At 48.5% G+C, this 24,224-nt stretch overlaps 1 protein-coding gene across 5 annotated transcripts in view; it reads right to left on the bottom strand.

Annotated features, from left to right (window-relative positions):
* The window catches only part of DLGAP4 (DLG associated protein 4), a 194,288-nt gene extending 193,143 nt beyond the window's left edge, over window positions 1-1,145 (bottom strand). For 4 of the 5 annotated variants that reach the window (XM_068913074.1, XM_068913077.1, XM_068913079.1 and 1 more), the window contains exon 1: window positions 1,057-1,145. The gene's annotated coding sequence lies outside the window, so the exon portion shown is untranslated. The remainder of the gene's footprint in view (window positions 1-1,056) is intronic. The other variant, XM_068913080.1, reaches the window with a different exon arrangement.
* Between the last annotated feature and the right edge of the window lie 23,079 nt (window positions 1,146-24,224).

Here is a 24,224-nt window from a genome sequence, read left to right as displayed (position 1 = left end):
ACACAAAAACAGACAAATGCACATACATGCACCAACTTGTGTGAACACACACACAAATGCTCTAGCTGGGGTTTCTCCCCCACACAGGCTCAATGCAGTTTGCACAAACACGGAAACGGAGACATGCTCAGCTGTGCATCTCACACACATTCAGGCTTGTTGTGGATCTCACACCCGTGCACAAACACACATGCTGGCTCTGCAGTGGATCTTGCATGCACCACACACACACTCACAAACACAGTGCTCAGTCTGGGGGTTCTCACACACACACACACACACACACACACACACACACACACACAAGTGTAATGTGGCTCTCAGGGACAAAGCAATGGGGACATGCTTTGCTGTGGCTCTCACACATACCCCTGCAGAGCCATGGAGCTCTGCTCCCTGACATGCTGCACCCAGCACCTCCTGCACTCCTGGCCTCCCACCTGCCCTGTGCTCACCTGATACACAACACCCATGGGGGTGTGATGGGCCATGCACCCACTGCAGGAGTGGGTAGTGGATCACACACACACACCCACACACACACACACACACACAGAGCCCAGTTGCTGGGCAGCCACTTAACTCCTTGCTGCCCGAACCCAGCACTGTCCAACCCGGCCTCAGCACCATCCAGGCTAGTCCCGCACCATCCAGCCCTGCTCCGCATTGGCCAGCTCGGCCCCAGCACCGTCTAGCCCTGTGCACACTATCCAAGCCCGACTCAGCACCGTCCAGCCCCGTGCCCTGCCTCGTCCAGCCCAGCCTTTGACGGCCCAGCCTAGCCCCAAACCACAACACTGGGCTCCGCACCCCGCGCCTTTCAGCCGACCCGTCGCCCCGCACCCCGGGGCCGGCCCTCGTACCCTCGGACTCTGCACCTAGCCCCGCTGGGCCCACCGCGGCGCAGCTCCGGGGAGCGCCGCCCGCCAGTCGGGGGGACCGCAGAAGCGGGGCCGGACCCGCCGCAGCCCTGCGGCCCCCGCCCCCGGGGCTGCAGGGACCCGCCGCCGCTGCCTCGCGCCCTCCGGCCCCGTCGCCCCCGGCCCGCCTGCTCACCTCGATCCGCGGCGGCAGGACGCGGCGCCCGGGCCGGAGCGGTCCCACCACGGGGCAGCGCCCGCTCCTCGCAGCGCCCCGGCGGCGGCGAGTCCGGCGCGGGGCCCGGCCCGGCTCGGCTCGGCTCGGCCCGACCCGGCCCCGGCCGCTGGCCGGCTGGCGCTGCCCCCTTGCCCGCGGCGCGGTCCAGCAGCCTCGCCCCTATGCGGAGGCTCCAGCAGCACCGAGGCGATGCCCATTCATTCAGCTTGTCCCCCGCAGCCCTCCCCTTCCGCCCCGCACTCCCAGCCTCCTGGATGGAGGTGGCTAGTGATGCTGCAGCGGTACCCAGAGCCCCCGGAGAGTACAGTGCGGAGAGGAGGGAGGGAGAGGAGGAGGAAGGAGAGCAGAAGGAGGGAAGAGGAAAGAGAGAGAGACAGAAACAGAGATAGAGATGGCTGCCCCCAAAACCTGAGCTGGATCTAGAGAAGACTCTAGGATTTCCACAAGGAAATTAGGGCAGGGAGCAGAGCTGGGCCAGCATAGCCCCCCCGCAGCTAGCCGAGAATAGCACCCCAGCACAGCATGAAGGGCTACTGGCAGTGAAGGTAGCAAGTGCAAGCAAAAGGGGAAGGGGAATATAGGCAGTGGACAAGACCTGTGCAGGGCTAGACCAGTGTCAGGGCTTCCCTGCAGAACTGAAATGTCCTCCTCTTAGACAGGGCTGACATTGATTGGGAGTGACCAGCCACCCCAGCCAGGAGCTTGGCTTTAAAGACATGTGAAGCTCAGAGGCACTGTTTTGCCCATGTTGCCAGCCGGGTACACTAACAGCTGAAGGGAAAGGATTCTTGGCCTTGCATCTGCCCTTGCAGCCTCCCAGCTTTGCCATCTTCTGCTAGGGCTTATCCACCCTAGTACAGAGCCAGGAGCCCCTCATAGGTCACGAGGGTCTGCATTTCTGGAGTCCCAGAGCAATGTCCTGCATACTACATCAAAGTTTCTCAGTCTTTTCTAATCTGTGGCCTGCTTAACCTCCTGGAAAATAATCCACTGACCATCTGCCACAATGGTTTTCATTTACAACCTCACACAAATTAGGCTCAGCTGCTCACTTATTTCTTCTCTTTCACCAGTGGCTTTGTTCACTCCTTTGCATGTGTGTCTTTCTAGGTATAAGCTTGCCATGAGGCTGGGAGTGACCTTGTCAGGCCTGTCAGCTGGCAGTGGGCTCCAGGTAAGAACCCCTGCTCCCCACACTTTCTCTGGTCTTCTTTACAGGTGTGCTTTGCACATAACAAGATGGGACATGTTCTCCCTTCCCAGCCTGCCTGTTACCAATATAGCCCTTGCCTCTAGTGACTGTGGTGGGATCTGTTTGGGAGAATGACACCCCAAGCCTGTGTAGTCCCTCTATTCAGATGACCCTTTGAGATGTATGCTCATATGTTCGTGCCTGTCATCCTAAACTCTCCCTGTTGTGCCAGAGCAGCTCCTTCCCCAAATGGCCAGGCAGTGACATTGCTGCTTGTATGTGATGCATGTGGGAAGACACCTTTCTACTGTTTTTTTTTATGCTGAATGTAACCTTCAGGAAAGGCATGATTCCTGCAGGCTCCAAGAATGGAAGCAGCATCTCTCATTAGCCAAGGGTTTGTGGAACAGACACATCTTTCTGCCTAAACCGAGACTGATGTTGATGTTTTGATTTATGTGGCTCCCTTTGATCACACAACCATTTGGCCTACAGTACACAGGATCCTTTTGAGTTGCAGAAGAGATGAGCTCCTGAATACACTGAGCAGCTGGATCTCAGGCAGAAGAAGGATAGTTTGGCTTGTGCTAAACTGAGGAACTTAGAGGAAGACATCTTGGGCCACCTCCCTCTGACATAGAGGATTCACACCCTGGCCTTGGGCAACTCACTTAGCTGTGTGCTTTTGGTGGTAATTGCTAGCTCAGGAGTGCAGGCAGTTTGGGAGGCTTAACTTGGGCTGCCTCATGTGTAACTGAGGAGTTCAGAGAGCCAAGTAGTGGTTATATCCGAAAACTAACCCCTTAACCACTGTTTACTTCAATCTCCCTACTCAGAAGCTTCAGAGTCAGGCCTGAGGGATAACATGAATACAGGATGCTGTGAGCAGCTATCATGGTTATTTTCTCATCACTTCATCCTAATGTTTTTGCAAATGGAGAGCGTGGCTTTCTGGGGAAAAGGCTCCATTCTCTAAGGAAAATGAAAATATACAGATTTTTTTTCCTTCCTGTAGCAAATTCAGCAAAAGTGCAGCTGTCTTCACAGACTTGAATACAGAATTGACCATTCAGTTCAGCCCTAAGGGGAAAAGATCAAGCAGAAATGAACAACGAGCTCCACAGTGCTCTATACACACTCTAAAGACTTTCCCAACCCAGACAATTTCCTACCACAAGCTTTAGGGGTGCCTCACTCCTTTTGCCATGCTTCCAGGCATGAAAGCTACCTATGTGCTTTCAAAATACCTCTCTAAATGCCTATTCGTTCAAAATGGCTTTTCTTTTTAAAGTGAAATTTGGCATGTTATTTGTCAGTGATGGAGATTGGAGCCCAGAAGCATGGGGACAAAAGAGAGCAGAAGCTGAAGCTTGCTTCAAAAGGCGCCATGCTGCTGCAGACACAAAATGCATTTTATCTCATTCAGAGACAAGAAGGTTCACAGATCCCAGAAGTGGGATCAGTCAATCTTCAACCTTTTGGCTATGTGGGGGCAATGCCTTTTCCATGATCCTGCCTGTTCTATAACCCCCCTGAGCCTCATGTCAGCCCCAACTGGCCAAGAGGAAAAGAAGATAAAGGAATGAGTAATGCTATTTATTACTGCTATTACCATGAGTGTATGTGTGCTCCTCAAAGAAAGCCACTTGGTGCCTTAAGAAGTTTACAGCCTGATGCAGTGCCCAGGGTGACAGACAGCAGCTAGGCAGGTTGTCATTCTCCCTAGTTGCATTTTTAGCTAACAAACCAGCAAAGCCCACGTGGAAGAAAGAGATGCTAGGATAAAAAGAGAGATGAGGAATGAAGGGCAGATGAGGAGAAAGTAGTTTGTTTGGAAAACAGCCCAAAGCCTGGCTTCCCAGGTGTGCAGAAGTCAAGGGGGCACTCAGACACTCACAGGAAAGCCATGGCAGGCCATGGAGGCCTTTCCACATGAAGACAAATGTCCTATATTTGACATGATAAAGAAGCGAGCATTAAGAGGGATGTAAGAAGGGGTGACACATTCAAGGCAATGGGGAAGTAATCTTTACAGGAACCAGTCTGATCAACAGCCATTAACAAGACTGCTGTTGTCAGACCAGAGAAAGGAGTGTGGCAGTAATCAAATTGCAATGTGCTAGAGCCCAGACAAGTATTTTAGCTGGAGGAATTAATAGGAAAGGCTTTATTTGAAGGCATTACATAGAAAGAGCATGTGGGACTCAGACATAGCTGGGATGGGAAGACGTACGGGGGAACTGAGCTCAAGGCAGTGCAGAGCAGAACACAGAATGGAAGCCTTATCTGCTTAGGAGAGATGGGGAAAGGCTTCAGTGAGAGATGATGAACTCTGTTTTCACTGTGCTGAGCCTGGACTGATGGGCGATACCTCCACTAGGAAGAAGCATCAGCCAGGCTGTCTGATTTTTGTTTGGAAAGGAAGAGACAAGCCTGGCACAGCACAGTAGATCTGAGGGTCACCACAGAGAGTGTTTATGAGTTAGTACATAGTGGAGATGATTACCCAGTGGTAATGTGTGGAAGGACAGCAGAAAGAGCTGAAGGACAGGATGCTGCGGACATCTTGCAGAAGAGGGAGGCAGGCATGAGGAAGAGGCAGAGAAGCAGAGATGAGAAAGGGAGGCAGAAAACCAGGAAAGAACATCAGAGAATCTCAGGAGGACCAGCTTTCTAAGCCAGAATAGCTGAATGTATGGCAACCAGGAGAAAGATCAGTGATGAGGATGGTACATAGCTTTGAAACTGTCATAAGAAACCCGGACACAGGAGTCTGTGCTGAGGAAGTGAGACAGAAGGCAGAGCAGAGACAGTGTGAGTATCAAGGTGAAGGAGGAAAAGGCCCGAAAGAGAAGGTGTAGGAGTCTGAGGGGATTTCTTTGGCATGCCACTTTGAGATGTTTGTACTGTGAGCATGAGGAGCCATAGCACAGCAAGAGGTAAAGGAGAAAGCAGAGCAGGGAATAGAGAGGATGTGAGGAGGCTCTCCCCACAGGAGGGGACAGGATCCTCAGGAGGAACAGAGGGGTTCACGGAGAGTCCCACCAAGGACCGGGGAAGATATACCTCCACAGAGCAGTAGAAGAGGAGGAAGGATAACATGTCACTATCACTTGCATCCCTTATGAAAGATAGTGGCAAGATGCTGTTTGGGAGAAAGCTAAGGAGCAAGATAGAGACAGCAACAGTGCAGCAATAGTCAATTCACAAAAAGAAATAGACTCATTTAGTGTTGGAGAAGGCAGAATCAAAGACAAAGGGAAGTGATTTAGAGCGAGGGAGTTAGCTTGCATTTGAGACTTGCACCACGGCACTGTGTGAGCAATGGATGCTTGCACAGTTCCCAAGGATAGAGTGTGTGAGAGTAAAGGTCATTCTGGACACATCAGAGTCCCTCTAGCTCAAATTTTACCCTCCAAGAAGTTTAGATAATAAATCACTTTGCAACCCACATGGCAGTCTTTGAATGTAGCTTGTGGCTCACTTCTGTTAAGCAAAAACAATTCCTCTGGCATTGGATTACCCAAGTATCCAAGGGGGGTTATAATTTGTCAAAGATGCCACTGGACATTTCAGTCATACGGGAAAAAACATTCAGAGCTAACAGGAGAAATGACCCAGTTTGGCTCTGCATGGTAAGCAACAAATGCTGGGGAGGGACCTGGCAGCGTCCGCAGAGGAAGGCCAGAGGAGGAATAAGTGAGGTGGCAATGCAGAGTGATGGATACGGAGCTGAGCAATGTTGGAGCTGTTGAGTCTGTAGGACCATGAGAATAACAACCATGACTGATTCAGGACCTGAGGTGAACAAAGGAGAGATGTAGTGGACCCAGACAAGGGCATTGCAGGGAAGCAGCAGTTTATATGGAGCCAGACCCCAGTGCACTCAGACACATGGAAAGAACAGAAGAGGGCAGGTGCACTGAATACAGCCTTGGCACCCCCCCAGGCTCGTGAAGAGCATGACGTGGCTCTTCCAGAGCCTACAATCCCCTGCACATCCAGGGTGCAGATACCTCCTGATACCTTAGTGACCACTGAGGGCTGAAAGGATGAAAAGCCAAGGCCAGGAGAGCTGCAGCAAACTATAAAAGATCAGAGGCACATGTACAGCTCAAAAGCATATGATGCAGACCTGCACTCCCAGCTAGGCAGAGGGCAGGCCTGGTTTTCTTTGACCTTCTGCTCAATGAATCACTCAGAAGCTAGTTCTTCTCTTCCCTGCTCCTTGCTGAAATCAAAGGCTGGTGAGTAATAGCCTGGCCACGGTATCCCTAAAACTGAGAGCCAGAATCAACCAAGACAGCACAAAAATAGAAATGAGTCCAGCAAGGTCCCCTGCGCCAGGTCCTCACCGCTCAGCCTCAAGAGAGCCTGGATATGAGGAGTCTCCAGGCAAAATCAGATGTCTGTCTTTTAGGAGACGGGAAACAAAATAAGAGAGTGGGAAACTAGCAACCACTAGTGCTGCTCTCATAGCTGGGGATTTTGGAAAGTCCAACATGAATGTACTTTTAACTTAGCTACAAAAAAAACAACGTAACATCATTCAGAGCATGCAGAGCATGCTCAAAATCTCAGCCCCAGTCTTTCTGTGCTCTCTGTGCCCTGCTCATGGAAAGTGTCTCCCTCTACCCCACCTTGGTCTTCAGTGGCTGTTCATATCAAAGCCCATTTAACTGAAGAGGAGTGGTCCATCAAACAAGCCTCTGCTCCTCTTTTTTATTCACTAAAATCCTTTCTAATCAGGTAATGGTCCATTCCTCCATACAGTGTGACATTAGTGGGTGCTTGAAGTTCACATTCTCTCCGAGGAAAGATGGGGAGTTATTTTATGGGCCTCTACAACCTGATTATAGGTCTCTTACCCTTCCTGAACAAGCCAGAAAGCTTCAGCACATCTGAGAAGAGACAGGGCCCACACAGACAAGATGTACAGACAAACCTGTAGCTGAGGGTATCTTGCCACTGGGAAAAAAACCTACCTCAAAGAGCATGCAAAAGAGGGCACACCAAGGACTGAGGACCCAGGAAGGTAAAATAATTAACTGAACTAAACTTAGTCACACTCTTACCAAATTCAATTCAATATGTGATGAGACGAGCAATGAGTACAGTAGAGCTTAGAGCATAAAGCCATATCTAGTTATTTGAAGGGACAGTAGGGAGGAAAGATGAGAAATATTGGGATAAAACTGAAGGAAAGAGCTTAGGAAGATTTAGAAAAAAGCTTAGACATCAACAAAGAAGAGCATTGATCTGCAGTCACGCTAGGCCAGACAGGGAAGAGAACGAGGGATAGCTGACCTCGTGCTGCAGAACATGAGCTGCTGGCCAGCCAGGATCAGTGGAATTTCCTCCACAGGATGAGACTGCACAATTAAGCACATTATGAGAGTTTGATGACTTTCTTGGGAGAATTTGCTATGAGCTGCTGTTGGGGATACAGTGCCAGACCAGAAGGACCATCAGTTTGCTCCACTGTGACTGCTTGCATGTTTCTAGAGCAGGAAATTATGACTTGGACACTAGGAAACATTTTGTGATACTGTGAGGCTCCTCCCTGGGAAGTACTGGTATATTTAGCTCCAGCAAAGCTCTAGGTAGTATTCTGTGAGAAACAAGTCTGTATCAGGAAAGGAACAGGGAAATGAATAAAGCAGTTTTGGTCTTTCTTTTATTAGTCAAAAACGCATCTTGCTGCCACACCATCTGACTATAGCTGTAGCTACATAGGCTACACAGCCTATATAGGGTATAGCCAATGGGCAATTCTGCAACAACTGAGAAGGGGAGCAGCTTCACCAGGCAGCCACTGGAGCAGCTGCAGTTATTGCCCCTTCTCCTTGTCAGCCCAGATAGGGAAGGCAAGAGGACGCATGGGCAGTTCTGCAAATTGGTATGAGGGCTTGTGCAGGTAGAAGCAGGCTGTGCCTGTCCTCACCTGCAACCTGCAGGACTGGCTGAGGTGCCAATGGCTGGATGTTTCTCTGCAGGGCTTTGCTCCTAGAGGCTATCTCCTGATGCTCTCCTCTGCTACCAGCCTGATTGAAGAACTAAAGGGGAGGCAATACAAGTAAGAAAGGACAAAAAGTGTTTTGAGAAGAGTGCTGTCAGTTAGTCAGGTAATTCCAGGGAAGAATCTCTTCCAAGAAGGAAGGGTAAGGAGGAAGCTGCTAGCGCCATAAGGATGAGCCCAGGGAGGCAAGAGGGCAGTACAGTGCAGGCATCTCTTTGTGCTGCCTGCCTCCCCTCTGCATCCACTGTGTTACATGCTTAGGGGCTCCAGGGCTGCAGCAGCCTGTTCAGTTCATCTGCTGAACAAGCAGCCAAGTCCTCAGGTTGCAGTGTGGAAAGTCCTGGGTTTGACCCAGAGACAGCAGCCAGAGCTCTATTCAGCCAGGGCCCAAAGTCCAGTTTCAGAGCATCCTGCTGGCTCTGAGGCCAAATTTCAACCCCACTTCATTTTGTGTTCAACCTCTGCTACTCCAGCAGCACTGTGGGGTGAAAGGGCCTAGGGTCAGCCACTCTGCATTGGTTTCCATTTAGTTTAATTGCTGACAACCACAGACAACTGCCTGTGTGATGAACAGTGAGGTGGCCCTTTCTGAAGCTTTAAATACAGCAGCAAGTACAGGATGGACGCTGGGTACCTACATATCACAGCTGAGATCATTTTCTAGATGCTTGTTGCTTGGCAGCCAAAGGCTTAGAAATGTCAATTTCTAATTAAAACCACGCACCCCAAATCCGCACACCCTCTCCGAAACCCAGTATTTTTATACACTGCTCTCAGCTGCAGTGGGAATGGTAATAGCTTTCAGCATATGAACTCCCAGAAACAAGACTTGTTTCTGCTAGGGAGGATGCAGGTGAGATATGTGCACCAGCTAAGCAGAAGTGTATTCAATTAATAAAATAGATGCAATCCAGTAAGAAGGGAGATTGAGCATGTGACCCAGAAATAGAAATGAAGAAGGCTTCACTGGAGTACATAACAGCTGGAGCAAAGCCAGCATGCTAACCACATAAATGATTGCAGTATAACGCCACTCTCCCACATGAGATGTAAACGCCAGTGCCTGGGCCTGAGGACTGACAGCTGACAGCCTCACAGACAGTGCCTGCACCTAGCGCCTGACAGACAGTGCCCCTCTCTCCTGAGTATCTGTACCTTCCCCTGGGGCTAGGATCTTGCACTGGTGACTGGTCAGTGTTTGCTGAAAGTGAGGTTCCTTATGGGAACCGGTGTTTGCAACACCAGGAAGCTGTGTCTAAAGATGAGCTGAGAAGCCCAAGGTAGCCTGGCTCTCACCCAGCATGGTTCCTTGTTCTGCTTGGGCAGGATACACACAAAAAAACAGACCTCTGTGACACCAGTTGCCTGCTAGAACCAGAAGTTAACTCAATGGTGAAGTCTAAGTATCAAAAAAAATCAGCCTCACTGAAAAGCACAATACACTAAATTATTGTTTTTTAAATTCATGTGATTGGATTATAAATTTGAAGAGGTTAAAAATAATAATTGCTGGCATTTGTATTGTATTCTGGTATATAAAGGCTTAGAGTTTGTATTTTTAAGCTCTCTCTCCATAAGAATAATGCAAAAGGCATGGAGAAAGGAAAGGAGGGAAAGGTGCTGAGACTGCCACCCATAGCAGGACTCCAGGAGCTCAAGCTGCTAATGGAAGACAAAAACAAAAAACTATTATGAGAGTCACAGTAAAATCCTGAGCTGAAACACTGACAGAAGGGCAGTCAGGAAACAGTTTAGTATACTGATGACTGAAAGACCCTATGAAAGCAAGTCTGGAAGGAAGATCAGACTGTCAAACGTGCTGCGTCCTACACCTCCAAGGATCTGCATGCACCACCAGCAGCTCCATATTGGATTGTGGCCCGCCTGAGGATAACCAGTGCTACTGCAGAGCTGCCAGGAGCACAGGAGTTTGCGGGAGCAAATTGCTCAAGTTGAAATTGTGTTTTATTTTTGGGCAAAAGTTTGAAGAACCTCTTTTTAGCATTTTCTCACAGAATAATTCTGTTTTTCTGCTTCTGACTGACATTTAATTTTGAAATCTGAGCGAGGGATTCAATGAATATTTTTACAACCTGACTGAAATCAAACCAAAATGCTTAGAAATGGTGAAACTTTTTTAATCCATGAAACAAAGCAAATGTGGGCAGACATGTAAAGCCGTGTTTAGGGCTGCGGGGTTTTATTTGATCAATTCAGTCTGGAGAAATCTTTCCAAATCTGAAAGTTTCCCATGAGACAGTAGAGCCATTTCCTACCACTCTCACCTCTAACCAAGCCAGTGTCTGCAGAATGATGACTTGATTTGGAGACTCTGTGGACACCTGGTGACAGCCTGGGCAGAGACTCTTGTTATTTTGGGGATGTTTTACCGTGACGGCTAGGTCTCAGTACTAGGTTAACCTTTTTCATCCTGCTCCCTACCTCTATTCATGCTATATTCATCTGATCTTATAAGATATTTGATTGGCAAGTCATACCAAACACATTTTTCTTTCAACTTTTCCAGTTACCTTGTAAAGGATATTCTTAAAAGAAGGGATTTGTTTCCGTTAGATGGAGCGGGCAACTCACCTAGAATATGTTTCTTCTCATAGATACACCCAAAACTACACCGTTCCTTTTGTTGCAGTTACAGAAATATGGTGGGATAGCTCACATGACTGGAATGCTGTCATGGATGGCTATATGGCGAGGTGGTGGAGTTGCCCTTTATGCGAGGGAGCAACTAGAATGTATGGAACTCTGCCTAGGAGTGGATGAAGAGCAAGGGGAGAGCCTATGGGTAAGGATTAAAGGGCAGGCTAACATGGGTGACACGGTGGTGGGGGGTTACTACAGGCCACCTGATCAGGAGGAAGTTGTCGATGAGGCCTTCTACCGACAGCTGGAAGTAGCCTCACGCTCACAGGCCCTGGTTCTCCTGGGGGACTTCAAGCACCCTGACATCTGCTGGGAAGAGAGCACAGCTAGGCACAAGCAGTCGAGGAGGTTCCTGCAGAGCACTGAGGCTAATTTCTTGACCCAGGTGGTGGAGACGCCAATGAGGAGAGGCATGCTGCTAGACCTTGTACTAACAAACAAAGAAGGTCTGGTTGGAGACGAGAAGGTTTGGGTCAGCCTTGGCTGCAGTGACCATGAGATGGTGGAGTTCAGGATCCTGCGAGGAGGGAGCAGGGCAATAAGTAAGATCGCAACGCTGGACCTCAGGAGAGCTAGCTTTGGCCTCTTCAGGGACCTACTTGGAGGAATCTCATGGGCTAGGGCCCTCGAAGGAAAAGGTGTCCAGGAGAGCTGGTTAATAGTCAAGTATCACCTCCTCCAGGCTCAAGGGCAGTGCATCCCTCTGAGTTAAGAAGCCCAGCAAAGCGGGCAGGAGACCTGCATGGATGAGCAAGGAACTCCTGGCAAAACTCCGACAGAAGAAGGAAGTACACAGAATGTGGAAGAGGGGACAGGCCACTTGGGAGGAATACAGGGACGTTGTCAGAGTGTGCAGGGATGCGACAAGGAAGGCTAAGGCCCAGTTGGAATGAAATCTGGCAAGGGATCACAGAGTCACAGAATGGTTGAGGTTGGAAGGGACCTCTGGAGATCATCTAGTCCAACCTCCCTGCTCAAGCAGGGTCCTCTAGAGCATATTTCCCAGGATCACATCCAGACACGTTTTGAATATCTCCAGCGAAGGAACCTCCTGAGGTTCAACAAAGGCAAGGGCAGGGTCCTGCACCTAAGGAGGAATAATCCCAGGCACCAGTACAGACTGGGGGGGGCTGACCTGCTGGCAAGCAGCTCTGCCGAGAAGGACCTGGGAGTGCTGGTGGACAACAAGTTAAACGTGAGCCAGCAGTGTGCCCTTGTGGCCAAGAAGGCCAATGGTCTCCTGGGGTGCATGAGGCAGTGTTGCCAGCAGGTGGAGGGAGGTGATCCTGCCCCTCTCCTCCGCCCTGGGGAGGCCTCCCCTGGAGTGCTGTGTCCAGTTCTGGGCTCCCCAGGACAAGAGAGACATGGCAGTACTGCTGGAGAGAGTCCAGCGGAGGGCTACCAAGATGATGAGGGGACTGGAGCACCTCTCCTCTGAAGAAAGACTGAGAGAGCTAGGCCTGTTGAGCCTGGAGAAGAGAAGACTGAGAGGTGATCTCATCAATGTGTACAAGTATGTGAAGGGAGGGTGTCAAGAGGATGAGGCCAGACTCTTCTCAGAGACAGGACAAGAGGCAATGGGCAGAAACTGAACCGCAGGAATTTCCATCTGAACATGAGGAGAAACTTCTTGACTGTGAGGGTGCCTGATCACTGGAACAGGTTGCCCAGAGAGGTAGTGGAGTCTCCTTCGCTGGAGATATTCAGAACACGTCTGGACGTGATCCTGGGCAACGTGCTCTAGAGGAGCCTGCTTGAGCAGGGAGGTTGGACTAGATGATCTCCAGAGGTCCCTTCCAACCTCGGCCATTCTGTGATTCTGTGATTTTGGTTTCCTGAAGGGATTAAGGATATTCTATCATGTATACCATAAAACCATGCACTTTAACAAGGGAGGTAAAAATGCCCAATGGTTAACAGAGGTACCCTTTTTTCTCCAAAGTGCTACTTAACAGTTCAAATTTGATTAGTTACTATAGAGTAGTTAAAATCCCTTCCCTTTTCCTGGTTCAAATGCACAACTGCTTTATAAATAATGTAGCAGCTGCATGTCAGAAGAAACCTCCTTCATTAACTACATCTCACTAGCAAGTAGTGGTCAGAGAGGTCTGGTCTGCAGAATGGCAAGCAGTGGTGACAGGAGATTTGCACTCCCAATCCAAACTACGCTGCTAATGCAAACACCCACTGGCAGAAGCTGTCTGGGCCCTGAAGCCATTGAGAGGTGCTCGCACTTGCTGTCACTGTGCCACACTGTGCAGGCAGTGCCTGCTGGCTGGCAGTCAGCCCTGAGAGCATGGGAGGTGATGCTGCTTCACACCTCCAGCATGTTCCTATGGCCACGTCCTGAGTTTGCTCCACTCTTGTTCTTCAATTTCTTTTGGCCTTGCTAAAATCTTCAGATACCATCAGACATTCCTAGCTAAAGCAAAGACAGAGAACAGTTTTGTTTCCCCTTTTGCAGGGTAGTTTCTTGGGAAAATGCAGATATGGAAAAAATCAGCCTTTACTTTGAGAGAAAAGAAATGCAGCCTCCAGATAAGTGTCAGGTTTATGAGTTCCCTCAAGTAAAGTAGGATTCTCAGTGACTGAGAAGTAGCAAATGCAACAGTAAGTGGGATCATTGAGCTATCATAGAGCAATTAGCTTAACACCAGTGTGGAGGAAAATCAAAAAACATTAAGAGGTATTTTGTTAAATGGATGGAGAGGTGTCTCCTGACTAGGGGTGCTTGTGCAGGGTGGGAAAGTAAGGCTGGTTTGACGGTGCAACATCAGCATCCCTTAGCCCAGGGCCAGTAGTTAATTCTCTAAGAAAGCCAAGTCTAAGATTCCAAAAAGCCTATAAAGGCTTTATAAAAGCCTAATAGAAATAGAAATAGCTGTGCTTTGTTTTTAAAATTACTTACAATACGGATCATTTTTAGTCTTAATTATCTGCCAGCAGTGGGGAGATACCACTTATTTTTTTCTTTTTTTAAGACCCAGAAAGCACACAAGGCACATTTTAGAGATCAAATAAGAAGACTATAGTAAAATGCAGAGAAGCCTGTGATGTCTTAGGAGCTGAAGGCCTCCCTGTTCCTTCAGAGGATGCATGGCCTGGGCACATAGGTCACTGTTGCCTTTTTGACTTCAGCTTCATGGGCAGCACAGTGCCTTTGGGCAGTGTTAGCTGCAGTGTCTGCCCCAGAGCTCCTGCAGTTAAAAGGCTTGAGGCTGGATTTAGCTTTAACTGCTGCCATCTGCCATGCCCCAGCAAAATGAGGTTCCACAAGCCCCTCCTGGCGATGTCCCTGGCTCCATTTCCTTGGCTGGGGCAAAAAGATACAGTGAAAACAACAGCAAACACTTAATTTCATTCTGTGGGCAGACAAATGTAGTGCACCCGGTCCTGCTGGGGAGGGCACAATGTCACAGATGTTGGTGGCACTCTGGAGATGAATGGTGATCTTTTGGGCAGCAGCAGTCAGTGAAAAACGGAGGCCAAATAACCATTTCCTTGAGCAACTGCAAACTCAAACCCTGCAGCATTCTCCTAGTGGGGAGCAAAAGAGTGTGGAGCTGTCTAGCTGACAAGCACAAGGCAAATTGTATCTAAGGAGGAGCTGCAACCCAGAAGAGGCAGAGGAGTTGGTAAAGTTGGGCCCATTTCAGCAACAGGGACAGGTCCCTGCAAGACAAGAAAAAGGGTGTCTGCTGCTTAAAAACCCAACTCTCATTTTTACAATGTCCCTTTCATTTCCTCTGAGGAGCTTTCTGCTGTGGCTGCTATTGGAGATGCAGCAGGACCCGTTATATAATGTACTTAGAGTGTCACAAAGCATTTGCCTTCACGGCCTGAGTCTCTGAACTGGAGTGTTAATGCTGATAGGGAAAGCTCAGTGGAGGAAGAGAGGGATGGACTGCTCGGGGCACCCAGGGGAGTTACCATGGCAGTGCATTGTCATCTGGTCCCACAGGAGTCAGGCTAAGGAGAAAGGGGACAGTAAAGCCACAGTGTGTGGTCAATCTGTGGTATTCCTTGCCAGAGGATGTTGTAGATGCTAAGAGTGTACAGGAATAGAGGGAGACTAGAAAACTCCTAGAAAGAGAAATCCATGAGGATTCAGAAATAACAGCATAAAAATAAATAAATGAAAATAAATGAAATCTGCAGGGAGGTTATTAAACAGCCAGAAAGCAGATCTGGCTCATGTAGTTCCTGAGCTGAAAATACTGCAGGATGAGGTAGCGTTAGAGCAAAGGATGATATGAACTTGTCCTGTTCTTGCTCTTTCCTGGACACCAGCTCTTGTTCCTGCTGGCACTGTGAGAATCCAGAGCTTGGGCTAGCGGGACCTACATTAATCACAGTTACTCAGCTTTGAGAAAAATGATATCTTCCTGGACCTCCACAGTAATAATTCCAGTCTGTGCTTGTGAGAGAGAAGCTGAACTCCCAATGGAGAGGGTCGTTTAACTTAGGAAGAATTTAAGAAGACCACTTTAAGCACCACCTCTGGGTTTGGTACGTGTCTGGCACAGCTATGAGGAGACCAGAGATACAAAGCTCAGCAAGGTCTATGTACAGTGGATGTCTCCGAAACCTGGTATCAGCCTTGGCAATGCTGTAAGTAGCAGAAGAGTCTTTTGGCTAGAAAGAGTAGACTAGTGGAAGAGTGCAAGGACTGAACCCATTCACTTAGCACACTCACTAGTGCAGGGCGTATGCACTTTTTGCTCAGCTCATATTTAGGAAGACCAGGCAGGTGCAGCCTAGTGGCATTCATAAAGACACCAGCTCCAAAAGCTCTGCAACCTGATTGTTGGGGCATGAGCAAAGCTGAGTTTCAGCGATCCCAGGGCTTGGGCAGCAGAAGGCACTGTGAGAACTGGCACCATCAAGAGTCAGGTAGAGAAGGGAAGCTACTCTTTGTGGCAGGCATTGCTCAGTGCCCTGCAGACAGGGCAGCCTCAGATGCAAGAAGGGCTCTCCAGGGCTGCATGGAGCCCTCCCTGGGATTCGGGAGATGAGATGATCCTCCAGCCATTCCCAAAGGAGGAATTCATCTGCCACGGTGCATAGCCACATTGATATCAGAGATTCACAGTTGCTTCTGGCTGCATTTTAAGCATGTAGGAGTCCTGTGCAGCCAGGGCTGTGCAGAAGGCAAGCTGCAGACAGGGGGAACTGCTGACAAGTCCTGTGCAAACTGATTTTTGTGAGGTGGGTTCGGTGCAAGCGTCACTGATGCCAGGCTCGTCTGGTTCTGCAAAAAGTTGCAGAATAGGGAGGAGAAAGGGAGGTGAAGAGACATGTAGTAAGGCAACAGGGGAGCCTCTGATTTGGCCTTATGTGGAGAAGGAAAAAAAGGCAGAAGAGTAAATTACTGAATTCATGTCACTGTGGACCATGAGTCTAACTGATCCCCTGGACCAGTTTGGCGAGGAGAAGTTAGCAGAACTGGGCTGGCCAAGAGGCTGGCCAGATAGAAGGAGAAAAGGTTCCTAGCATGGTGTGTGTGCGTCTCCCTCAAACACATAATGGGTAGCAGGGCCTGCCCTGTGCCATGAACACTCCAGGCTAGGAGAGAGACATTTTGCACGTGCTTTATTGCAGAGTACATCTCTGGATAAGGAATGTGGCCTGAGGGATACCTACTAGACGCTGCCACTGCAAAATGACACATTCAGCAGGAAAGAAGCCAGTCATCTTGTTCCCTCTCTCCTTGCAGAAATGGTGCTGATACCAGGCACTTGCTAAAAGGCAGACCCTCCCATTCAGCCTCGTACAACATAGGCAATGTAGACCCCAGCCCATACCTCAGAGGGAGGAAGTGTCAGGGAGCCAATGAACAATAGGCACCCAGGTCTGGTGGGTACTCGAGGGAGGTAGGCATCTTCAAATGGTCAGCAGCAAGGAATTGCATGGGAGCAGCTTGGGCAGCTCCTAGCCTTGCCCGAGCCACCACCAGGGAACAGTAGGGTAGCCCTGGCCACATTGCCTTGCCCATGAAGTGCAGAGGGAGAGCCCTGCCCATAGACAGGAATGTGTGGGACAGACCTGCAGAGAGAAGAGACCACTCCAGGCACCACTCCATGAGAGGTGTGTTCCCCTTTGTAGCAAATCCATCATTTTGAATATTCAAAATATGAAGAAATCCTTAAATCCCCACCATTTTCAAGGCATTGGCACCAACCAGAGACTAAGACCAAAGGAAAAAAAGCAATTTTTTAAAAATTATCTTGCCATTTTTACTGACATACACATTTTTCACTGACAACCTTTTTTTTCCCCTTTACTGACAATCTATACATTTCCTGACAGCTGCTGATACCTTTGTGGGATTGGCTGGATTAAAGGTAGCAGCTCAGCTGTGCTCTGTGCTCCAGCAGAATCTGTCATCCCAGCTGAAATTCCCTCCTGAGCTTTTTATAGAGGAGCAGTGCCTAGTCCAAAGCCCACCCATGCTCCCAGAGGTGCCAGTGGTGTGTGATCAAGGCCCCCAGTCAGTCAGTAAGGCAAGAGTGACCCTTGAGAGGCAGTTTCCTATGGGCAATAGCTGACAGCACGTTGTACCTCTTGCTGTGGCAGGACAAATCCAATGCCCTGGTGCAGGGATCGTCTCAGCTCAGGGCTTTGCAAGGGGTCGGACTGGGGTGGGTAAACCCAAAGCTTGCTGCCAAGCCTGGCCCTGCCTGGGCTCCGTGTTCCTTGGAAAGCGCCAGCTCGTTCTGGCTGCTCTGTGACATGTAGGAGAGCTGTCCTTAGGAGAGATGAAGGATTTGTATTTGTGAATGTGAAAGTAGCCTCAGGACAGCTGCTTAAATCTGTGTGTACACCCTGCACTCGGGCTTACTTTGCCTTGTGCTTAGTGTCCTCTGGCAGCATCTCAGGGACAGGCTGAGCCAAATAGCACTTTTCTGCTCCCAGGCATCCAAGCAGTCACAGTGCTTGACGAGACACTGGCCCCGGTGCTTTGGGTGCAGCTTGCAGCAGTCAGTCTTCTCGATACTCTGAGGTCGCCAAGGTGATCATGCAGCACTTCCTCAGAGCCAAGGCCACAGGACCAAGCTGTGATGCAGTTGCTCTAGCTGAATGGTTCATCAAGAGCTCCTGGCTGATACCTTTTGTACTGCTGCAGTTAGTCAGAATGATCCTCCTGCCCATCACAGGGGCAGTTATCCATGCACTGCAAAAGTGGATCCCACAGCAACTCTCACCTGCGTGGAAAATAGTGACTTCATTATTTTAATATTTTTAAATGCAGCAATTGGAAGCAGTTGTACAGAGCATTCCTGCTCCAAAGCAGTTGCATGGGCCCTACTGAGGTTTTGTATTATGGCATTCATCTGCCTCCTTTGGAGCTCCTGGTCTCTCTAGCATGCAGAAGTGGGCTGCAAAGAAGCTGGGTCCTCTGCTCTGAAGCCTCTCTGAGGTCAGTCTGTTGGCTGTGACTGTTCAGTGGGTGCCTGTGTTAGAGCAGGAGACAAGAGTAGTCTGGTCAACTTATCTACCTCTTTCAGGCTGGCAATTGTGTGAGGCAAATGAGACTGGTTGTGCATGTGTCCAAGAAACTCAGCCCTGCCTACCTGTGTTTATAATCAGGAAATTTATGCTCAGCACCTGACAAGATTTGTAGCATTTTCCCAACTCCAGGTACTGCCAGCAAGTTCTGGCACAACTCTGCAGAACAGGAGAAAGAAATGTATGGATCCCAAGCTGAGGTAAGATGAATGGGTTATGTCTTCTGGTCAGGATTATCTGTTTAGCGCATATGTGAAAAACCTAGCTGAATAGAAAATGTCAGGCTTGTCTCCTAGCCAAGGAGGCTGTGCAGCGGGACACTCGGCTGCTGCTGGGAGCTCTCCACAGACAGCTGAGCGCACAGCCCAGCAGCAAGACCTCTGCCCTGATGGCACTGCAGGGCTTTGGATGGGAGCCAGTGTCCGCAGCATCACTTGGAATGGGAATAATAACAGAGTCGCTGCTTGGGGATGGAAGGAAATAACTGTGTGGTGATGCTGTGACATTATATCCCAGGGAGAAAGCTCTCTGGATCTTCATGGGCAACCAGAGCAGCCAAGATTGAATTAATGCCACGCAGCTCACCCGAACCTGTCTACAGTGCATGAAGTAGAAAATGGCTCTTCTAATTAGCACAATAACAGTGTTAGAAATGATAGACTGAGGGATTCCGATCTGCTCTCAGTCACTCCAGTGTGCATTCAGAATAGCACCACAGCGTGCTGGGGGAGCCAGACTTTGCTCGTGTGACAAAGGAACAGAATTAGGCTCCAGTACTGTACAAGAGAAAGTCAAAAGCTGAGTGTTACTCCAAGAGCTACTGTTTTCTCTAGTTAGGCCTCTATACAGGATTGCAACATTCCTTACAGACTCCCACCACTGCAGGAGCCATGCCTCAGCAGCACCTGCCTAGCCACAGTGTAGACCACTGTTCTGAATTATGAGGAGGCTGGGGTCTGCGGAGGCAGGAGGCAGATGCCCCCCAGCAGCTGGTCTAGTCCCACGTGCCTGCAACTCTGGCACAGACCATCAGCCTCAAAGAAGAGCAGGGAGAACATTTTTCAGCCCATCTAAAACAGTTTGGGGAGGGAGAGGGGGTGACAGGAGGGTGACCACACTCCAGGATCATGTCAGTCTGCTTTATGAAACCAATGTGGCCACACGCTAGCCAGGAAAGCCTCCACTCAGAGATCCCCGAGCTTTGCTGCAGGATGGAAGGTCTCTGACTGCCTTGTCTAGCTGTGGGCAGGGAAGAGACAGTAAAACAATGGGGAACGAGCCAAACTGATCGGTGGCCACAACTTGGAAACTGCGCTTAATAAGAAATCATCACATTTTGAAACCTGCTTTAACCCTAGTTCAAGAGAAAACTGTCCTATGAAATGGGCAGTTCTGGAGTAAATATAGTTTGGAAGATAGACGTGCAAACTATGTTTCAAAATAAAATGTTTATTTTGTCTTGTTTTTTCCCAGGGATATAAATTATATTTCTTTACATTTGCATCATTCGGGATATGTCGACAGCAGTACTGTGTAACATGCATCAGACACGCACTGGGACATAGGATTCCTACTCTTCCATTATTTTATTCAAATTACTGTATTTGCTTTACATCATTCTGAATAGCTTTTAGTTAGCACTGATTGAAATATCTTATTTTCTAGATCAAAGTGTTTCTTTGTGTTTTAATGAAATACTTTGACATAATAGCTTTGTGTTAGTTTAAAACCATTATTTTATATATGGAAAACTGCTGGTCCTCTAATTAGTACGCTGTGAGCTCGCCTTCCTATCTTGTTCAAAGTGTCAAAACATTTCACTACAAAACAATTCTATTAAGATACATCAGCAGTGGTTGTACACACCGTGATGTGGCTTTCGATGATGCAATGTGTATACTGGACCACTATGTTAAAATAAAAACAATAATGCAAAACTGAAAATTAGAGTAATGATCTTGCAATAAAAAATAATTTTGACTGTAAATGTTGTTTCCTAAGTGGAATTTTTGTATGAAACAAAAATTCAAAAGTCAGCAGAATTTTGTGGTGGCTGGGTTCAAATGTTGCCTATCTACCTCTAAACTTCTCGAGAGATTTTGAGGTAAAGCACTTGTACAGCCCCTAGTGCAATTCGGACAAGGGGCTGAGCTCTGTTTGCCCTTCTGCAAAACGCTTAGGACAAATAACTTGTCTTTCACTTCCAACCCCACGCAAAATCCAGGAGGGACATGACACAGCTGGTGTTTGAATGACTCAGCTGCTAACTTGTTTGGTGATTTGTGGTCAAATACAGTCTGCCGGCCACAGCTTGTGGTAAGTTATGCTGAGGCAGCTGATGCTCCATGCAGGACCTCATGTGCTCCTTGGTCTCTTTGGAGTAAATTCTGCAAGTCCTATAAACCTGCTTCTCTTACCTTCTGTTACCTCTGTCCTGTGCTGAGGCGGTCAGGCGCTGCAGATAGAGAGTGATCTCTCCTAGAACGGACAAGATGAAGCCCTCAGATACAAGAAAGATGCTCAACAAATAGGACTTCTGCTAATGCTCAGTTTGCCCTCTCTCCTGATATTTTTCTATCTAGGTTCACCATTGTTTTTACATAGACTTTGCCCAAATTCCATCCCCCTCGTCCCTTCTTCTGGTCCTCATCTGTCCATCCACAAAGTGCGCTTTTCCCTTCTCTCTTCTGGATGTGTATGTATCTTTTGTTTCCACTCGAAGAGTGACTAAGGTGCAATGACATGGTTAAATGCTCTCTGCCAGTCTCCTCAGCTTTCAATTATGAATACAAGAATCATTCTGTTTTCACAATAGATTTGTAAAACATTGCAAATATTTTCATTTAAAATGGCCTATTTTTATTTACTGAGAAAAGCAATTTTTTTTTTAATATAAGTGTGATTTGGGATATTCTCAGCATGGAAATATCCATTTTGTGAATCTTGGGGAAAAGGCTGATTTTAAGAATTAAAAAAACCTTGGAAGTGGAAAACATTGTACCAGAAACCAAAAATGTTGGCTCTGCAAGAGCTGAGATCCTTACTTTTGGGTACATCTCAGCTCCCAGTTACTAGTACCAGGTTTGGAAGCTTAGGAGACAAAAGACCTTGACTTTACTAATCAGGGACTATATTGGCCCTCCATACAGATCATGCCAAAGATACAGCACACGCTCCTGCAGACCACAGAGACATGCATTCTCTCCCTCTTAGTGAGACTCTTATTTATTGCACTACAGATGAACCATGAAAGGATCTTTAATGCTTTTCCACCTACTGATCAGCTACTCTACCTATTTCTTTCTCTGTTTATCTAGCCATGTGCCTGCCTGGCAGCTGTCTGCCTGAATCTGTCTAGCTAGTGATTCACCTTCTTCTCAACATACCCAAGAGATTTGCTAGCGTCACAGTCTTTTACCTATCAAGTAACATGAGATTGCTGTACTGTGTATGTAAGCATGGCCCAACAGACAGAGTTAATGGATAAAAACCGTGAATTTTATTATTTATCACTTTTTTGGCCAACTCATATTCTTTGACCAAAAGACTGAAGTGCAAAGAAGTCTGTAAACAGCTCTGACAATCTAGAAATTAACTGCTAGGGAGGGACAGAGCCATTTCATGCTTCGTCCAAGCTCCCTGTTTTACATATGGCTTGCTTAATTTCTGCCAATTCATAAGAGTTTTGTCTAGACAGCTGTCTTATAATCCAGGGCTGGACTGCCTGGAGCTGATGCAGGAACAAATCACAAAGAGAAGCAGTTGACCAACGTGGAGAGGTGGGCAGAGAAGGGTAAGGCACACTCCTAGCCTCAGCTCTGGCATGGCCCCCAAAGGGCTTTCTGCTACTGCCCTCAGTATCAAGGCAGAAAAAGCCATGGAAACCTAGCACGCTGCTTGCCTGTTCCCAACAGCTAGACTTTACACTGTCCTGCACTCATTTCTCTCTACAGTTTCAAGAATGTGACAGGCTTTGTCCTGAGAAAAATCCTGGCTTTGTCCTGAGAAAAAGGCTTTCTCCTGAAAAAAGAGAACAGTTCCATTAGGAATGCCAACTGCTACCAGGTGGCTAGGTCAGTGTCCCACAGGGTCTATGGGCACAGGGTCTGTGGGCACAGATAAAGAGATGATAAGGATGGGAACCCAACTGGTCATTCACTATTTCTCACAATGCAGAAGCTACGTCAGCCAAGAAGCTGCTAAACAGAAGGCTTAAAACGTGAAAAAGGAAGGAACTGTCCATACAAAGGTGTCAGGAAACTGTGGACCTCCTTGCCACAGGATACCGCATTGGCAAAGGGAATACATGGACTCAAGACGGGATAGGCCCAAGACAGCTGTGTAAAATGATGGTCTTCCAGCTCAGAAGTCTCTAAACAAGCAATGAAACCACAATAGGGTGGCTGGGAGAAGTCTGTGCTTGCCATGTTTCTTGTGCTTTTTCCTGAGCATCCTCCATTGGCCCCAGACTGCACCAAAACTTTGAGTTCATTTCCTCAATACATCCAACATATATACGTCTACCTCTACTCTTGGAAGTAGTGATAATCCCCTGCATAGCAAATGTACAACACCTAGCACCCTGTCTATGGTCTAGGAAGGTACTAGGTATTGCACAGTGCAGGCGAGCTAGGAGGTCACAGTGTGTGACTTCCCACCCCTGATCTTTGACAGTGTGCATCAAAAGAAAGCCATGCTTGCCCAAGCATGCTTCTGGAAAAAAACAACAACAATAAGCTGGAAAAAAAAGCCAGAAGAATTCCTAACCAGATGCACAAAAACAGACTTTATTCACCTGATATATTATGTAAAGCAAGGTTTTAGTTCATTTCTATATTAATTTTGTTTCAGAGGTCAAAGAACAATAACTCTTTCAGTGTTGCACTATGTAGCAAAGCCTGCCAGGGTGCAGTGAGGGCTGGCTGCTCCCCAAGGGACTGAGAACTGGGAGCCAAGTATGATACCACGGCTGGCAGGGCAGGACCCTCCCCAGCCAGGGCCCCATCCCACGGTACCGATGTGGGGGAGCAGGACAGGCTGCGGATGGCAGCCAGGTTCAACCAGGAGTCCAGATCACCAGGCAAGTTTGTGCTGATGAGGCAGGACTGAGGTCAAGCCAGGAAGACAAGCTAGTGAGCCAGGGATAGGATCAGGCCTGGTAATTGCAACCAGGGCCAGATGCAGTCCAGTGGTCATCCAGCAAATCCACAGAGATGAGGCAGGGCTGAGGTCAGGTGAGGAAGTCAGTCTGCAGGTCCAGGTCTGGATCACCAGGGCCTGTGGCTAGGCACGGGCACAGCAGTGACACAGCAGAAGCTGGCACTCAGGCAGGGGCCAAGTGCTGGAGCCTCAGCTTAAAAGCAGCTCCTGCGCGAAGGGGGCTCAATCCCTGCTGTCGCCTCTCCACAGCACTGTCACCCCTCAGTCCCCATGGTCACCAGAGGGATGGGGACAGCTCTCAGCTGTGCTATGTCTAAGTTGGACGAAGGCCTCTCCAGCCAAACCTCCAGGAGAGGGATCCTCTCCAGCCCTGACAGTGCCTTACCAGTGTAGATGCAAGGATGACAAGATATGACTGAACAAACCTGGGAGAGGAGGCAGTAAACATGGTGGCAATAGCATTCTTGACTATGTGTGATAAATGTCCAGAAAGCAATGACTCTTTATTAAGAACTATCAGTCTTGGTCTGATGGAGCTAAGCTGCCCATCCACATGTATCAATACATGTCAAGGAACGTAAATCT

Source organism: Struthio camelus, chromosome 18 (genome assembly GCF_040807025.1).
Source record: "Struthio camelus isolate bStrCam1 chromosome 18, bStrCam1.hap1, whole genome shotgun sequence".
NCBI classification, from domain to species: Eukaryota; Metazoa; Chordata; class Aves; order Struthioniformes; family Struthionidae; genus Struthio; species Struthio camelus.
This window is presented reverse-complemented; position numbering and strand designations above follow the sequence as displayed.